Here is a 6,096-nt window from a genome sequence, read left to right as displayed (position 1 = left end):
GAACACAAACAGGGAATACAAAGAAATAAGGAAACAATTAATGACCTGAATGAGAAATTTGAAAAGGAATAGCTATAATAAAAAGCCAAATAGAAATTTCAAAACTGAAGAATTCAATGAATAAAATAAAAGTACAGTTGAGAGCTTCAGCAGTAGACTAGATCAAGCAGAAGAATTCCTGAACTTGAAGACAAATATTTTGAAAGAGCCCAGTCAGACAAAAAAATATAAAGTTCAAAAAGAGAATAAAAGGAATGAAGAAAACCTGCATGACATATGGGACACCATTAAGTGAACAAATATTTGCATTTTGAGAGTTTCAGAAGTTATGGGAAAAGGCACAGAAAGCATAATTAATGAAAGAATAGCTGAAAACTTCCTGAGTCATGTGAGAGATACAGACATCCAGATACAGGAAGCTTAAATATTCCCAAATAGATTCAACCCAAAAAGGTCCTCTCCAAGGCACATTGTGGTTAAACTGTCAAAAGGCAGAGACAGAGAATTCTAAAAACAGCAAGAGAAAAGTGTCAAGTCACGTGTAAGGGAATCCCCATCAGACTAACAGCAGATTTTTTTCAGGATAAACTTTACAGGCCAGGAGAGAATGGAATGACATATTCTAAGTGCTGAAAGAAAATAAAAATAACTGCTAGCCAGGAATACTATGCCCAGCAAAGCTATCCTTCACTAATGTGAGAAGTAGTCTTTCTCTGACAAGCAAAAACTGAGAGAATTTATTACCACTAGACTTGCCTTAAAGGAGTCCTACATCTGGGAGTGAAAGGACAATATCTACCATCCTGAAAACACACAAAAATATCAAACTCATTGGTAGATCAGATACATGAATGAGAGAAAGAAAGGAAGCAGACATTATCAGTACAGAAAATCACCAAAGTCAAAAACATAAAAGGGACAAAGAGAGTCATTATAAAATGATAAAGGAATCAGTTCAGCAAGAGGACATACAATTGTAAATATATACGCACTCCACACTGGAGCACCCAGATAAATAAAGCAAATGTTGTGAGAGCTAAAGAAAGAGAGATAGGTATCAATACAATAATAGGTAAGAACTTTAGCAGACCACTTTCAGCTTTGGACAGATTCTCTAGACAAAATCAACAAAGAAACATTGGGCTTAAACTGTTCTGTAGACCAAATAGACCTAATAGACATTGATAGAATGTTTCATCCAACAGCAGCAGAAAATAAATTTCATCAGCACATGAAACATTCTCTGGGATATACTATATGTTATGCCATAAAACAAATCTCAAGAAATTTTAACAAACAAAAATAGTATTGAGTGTATTTTAAGGCTACAATGAAATAAAACTCTAAAACAACAAGAGGAACTTCAGAAACTATATAAATACATGGAAAGTAAGCAATGTGCACTCAAACAAGCATGGATGTATGAAGCAATAAGAAGGAGGTAAATTTTTTTGAAACAAATAAGAATAGAAACAAAACATACCAAAACCTATGGGATACAGCAAAAACATCACTAAAAGAGAACTTTATAGCAGTAACTGCCAACATCAAAAAAGTAGAAAGAGTTTGAATAAACAACCTTAAAATGTATCTCATGGACTTAGAGAAGCAAGAACAACCCAAACTTAAAATTAGTAGAAGGAAAGAAATAATACAGATCAGAATAAAGCTACATAAAATAGAGACAAAAATACAAAAGATTAACAAAATGAAAGCTGTCTTTTTGAAAAGATAAACAAAGTCAACAAATCAATAGCTAGACTAAGAAAAAAGAGGGAAGAAATAAAATCAGAAACAAAAAAGGAGACATTACAACTGATACCACAGAAATAAAAAAAGATCATTAGAAACTATTATAAACAACAATACATCAACAGACTGAGAAACCTAGAGGAGATAAGAAAATAGATAAATTCCAGGACACATATAACCTACAAAGATTGAACCAGGAAGAAATAGAACACCTGGACATACTAATAATGAGTAATGAGATTTAATCAAACCTCTTTTTCTTTATAAATTACCCAGTCTCAGGTATTTCTTCACAGCAATATGAAAATGGACTAATACAGTCACATATTGTTTGGTAATACATAATGAGGCTTAGTCAAACCTCTTTTTTTTTGAGATGGAGTCTAGCTATTTTGCCCAGGCTGGTCATGGTCTGAGCTTACTGCAACCTCTATCTCCTGGGTTCAAGCGATTCTCCTGCCTCAGCCTGTTGAGTAGCTGGGATTACAGGTGCCCACTACCACGCCTGGCTAATTTTTGTATTTTTAGTAGAGACGGGGTTTCACCATGTTGGCCAGGCTGGTCTTGAACTCCTGACCTCAGGTGATCCTCCTGCCTCGGCCTCCCAGAGTGCTGGGTTTATAGGCATGAGCCGCCGTGCCCGGCTCAAACCTCTTTTTCTTTATAAATTATCCAGTCTTGGGTATTTCTTCATAGCAGTATGAAAATGGACTAATACAGTCACATATTGTGTAATAAAAAGTCCCCCAACAAAGAAAAGCCCAGGGGAGAATTACTTTACTGGTGAATTTTCCCAAAGTTTTAAAGAAGAACTGACATCAGCTTTTCTCAATCTATTTTGAAAACTTGAAGAAGAGGGAATTTTTCCTAACTCATTCTAATAGGCTAGCATTATCCTGATACCAAAGCCAGACAAAGGCACAACAGAAAAAGAGAAAACAACAGGCAATATCCTTGATGAACATAGATGCAAAAGCTCTCAACATAATATTAGCAAACTGAATCCAACAGCACATCAAAAAGATAGTACACCATGATGGAGTGGGCTATCCCAGGGATGCAAGAATGTTTCAACAGATGCAAGTCAATAAATGTGTACATCGCATCAACAGAATGAGAGACAAATGCAATATGATCATCTCAATAGATGCAGAAAAAGCGTTTGATAAAATAAAATATCATTCATAATAAAAACTCTCAACATAGGGACTTGAGAGCTTAGGAATAGAAGGAGCATACCTGAATTATATATAGAAGGAACATACCTCAACACAATAATGGCCATATATGACAAACCCATAGCTAACATCGTACTGAATGAGGAAATGCTGAAAACTTTTCCTCGAAGAACCAGAACAAGACAAGGATGCCCACTCTCACCACTCTTCTTCAACATAGTACTAGAATTGGGCAAAATAAAGAAATATGGAGGGTGTCCAAATTGGAAAAGGGGATGTAAAATTGTCCCCCCCTTTTGTTTTTTTGTTTTTTTTTGTTTTTTTTTTAACAAATGACATGATCTTATATACAGAAAACCCTAAAGACTTCACCAAAAAAACTGTTAGAACAATTACTGATAAACAAATACAGTAGAGTTTCAGGACACAAAATCAACCTATAAAAACCAGTAGTGTTTCTATACACCAATCACCAGCTCATTAAAAAAGAAATGTAGAAAACATTCTCATTTACCTTAACTACAAAAAAGTACATAGGAATAAATTTAACCAAGGAGGTGAAAGATCTATACAATAAGAACCAAAAAACACTGATGAAAGAAATTGAAAGGGGCCACAAACCAATAGAAAGGCATTCCATGCTCATGGATTAGAAGAATTAATATTGTTAAAATGACCTTACTACCCAAAGTGATCTACAGGTTCATTTTAATCCCTATCAAAATACCAATGACAAGCCTCACAGAAATAGAAAAAGCAATCCTAAAATTTGTATGGAACCATAAAAGACCCTCATAACCAAAGTAATTCTGAGCAAAAAGAACATAACTGAAAGCATCACACTATCTGACTTCAAATTATACTACAAAGTTATAATAATCAAATCAGCACGGTATAGGTATAAAAACGAACAGAGACCAATGGAGCAGAATGAAGAACCTAGAGACAAATCAATGTGTTAAATATTTACAGTCAATTGATTTTTGGTAAAGGTGTTAAGCACATACCCTGGGGAAATAACACCCTGTTTGATAAATGGTGCTGGGAAAACTGGATATTCATATGCAGAGGAATGAAATTAAACCCCTATCTCTCTCTGTATACAAAAATCAACTCAAAATGGATTAAAGACTTAAATGTAAGACCTGGAACTATAAAACTACTAGAAAAAAACATAGGGGAAACACTCCAGGACATTGGTCTAAGCAAAAATTTTATGCCTGTGGCTCTAAAATACAGACAACAAAACCAAAAATAGACAAATAGAACCATACCGAACTAAAAAACCTTCTGCACAGCAAAGGAAGCAATCAAGAGAGCAGACAACCTATAGAATGACAGAAAATATTTGCAAGCTATACATTTGGCAGTGTACTAATATCCAGAGTCTACAAGGGACCCAAAAAACTCAATAGCAGAAAACCTTTACAATCTCATCAAAAAGTGGGCAAAGGATCTCAATAGGCAGTTCTCAGAAAAGACATACAGATGACCATGAAGTATATGAAGAAATGCTCAACATCACTAATCATCGGGGTAGTGCCAATTAAAACCACAATGAGATATCATCTCATCCCAGTTAGAACAGCTGTTTTCAAAAAGACAAAAAGGAATAAATGCTTGCAAGGACATGGAGAAGCAGGAGCTCTGATACACTGTGGGGATTTGAATTAGTACAGCCGTTATGGAAAACAGTATGGAGGTTTCTCAGAAAGCCAAAAATAAAATTGTTATATGATGCAGCATTCCCATTACTGAGTATTAATCCAAGGAAAAGTAATATATTGAAGAGATATCTGCACCCTCATTGTTTATTGCAGCCTATTCACAATAGTCAAGATATGGAATCAACCTAAATGTTCATCGACAGGTAAGTGGATAAACAAAATGTGGTATATATACACTATGGAATACTGTGCATCCACAAAAAGAATGAAATCCTGTCATTTGCAGCAACATGAATGAGGTTGGAGATCATTATGTTAAGTGAAATAAGTCAGGGATGAAAAGAAATACTGCATATTTTCACTCATATGTAGGAGCTAAAAAAGTTGAGTTCGTAAAAGTAGAGTAGAATTGTGGTCATTAGAGGCTAGGAAGGGTTGGGGAAGAGGATTAGGAGAGGTTGGCTAACAGATCAATCACAGCTAGATAGGGGAATAAGTTCTAGTGCTTTATAGCATTGAGTGAATATAGTTAACAGTAACTGTATATTTTCAAAAGCTAGAAGAGAGCCTTTTAATGTTTCCAACATAAAAAAAGATACACTTTTGAGTTGATGGATATGCTAATTACCCTAATTTGATAATTACACATTGTATATATGTACAGAAATATCACTCTTAGGTATGTTCTGTTATTACATGTCAATTAAATAGAAGAGAAAAAAGTTGAATTAGAGGAAATATATACCAGAAGAATGATGTATATTTTGGTATATTTCAGATAGTGTGGATTTCAAAGATGAATCTTGAAGCCCAATTAATTTTAATAGGTCTAAAAATTTAACTGGAATCAAAACAACCCACAAAATCTTTTGGGCTGCAGGTACTAGAAATATTTGAATTATATAATAAACCTCCTCAAAAGCCTTCAACAGTGTGTACTGGCACAATGTTAATGGTTGATTAATGGTTACATAGGGGATGTACCATTATTGCTTTTGTGTATGTTTTAAATTTTCCAAAATTAAAATTATAAATAGAACCTAACCATCAGGCCCTTTCAATGATTGTACTTAGTGGAGTGAATAGAATGAAGCATCTATGAATAGAATGAATGCCAGAAAAGGCAGTCCTGAGATGCAGTGTGAAGGGCTTTGCAGCCAATCAGAAGGTTTTTATGTAATGATAAGCTTTTGGAGGATTTTAAGCAGGTGGGGTGTGTGTGTGAATGTGTGTGTTGGTGTGAGTGTGTGAATGTGAGTGTGTGGTGTGTGTGAATGTGTGTGTGGGTGTGTGTGTGTGGTGGTGTGTGAATGTATGTGTTGGTGTGTGTGTGAGAATGTGTGTGGTGTGTGTTGGTGTGTGTGAATGTGGTGTGTGAATGTGTGTGTTGGTGTGTATGTGAGAGTGTGTTGGTGTGTGTATATGTGTGGTGTGTGTGAATGTGTGTGTTGGTGTGTGTGAATGTGTGTGGTGTGTATGTGTGTGTTGGTGTGTGTGTG

The sequence above is a fragment of the Colobus angolensis genome, unplaced genomic scaffold (genome assembly GCF_000951035.1).
Source record: "Colobus angolensis palliatus isolate OR3802 unplaced genomic scaffold, Cang.pa_1.0 Scaffold2, whole genome shotgun sequence".
Lineage (NCBI taxonomy): Eukaryota > Metazoa > Chordata > Mammalia > Primates > Cercopithecidae > Colobus > Colobus angolensis.
This window is presented reverse-complemented; position numbering follows the sequence as displayed.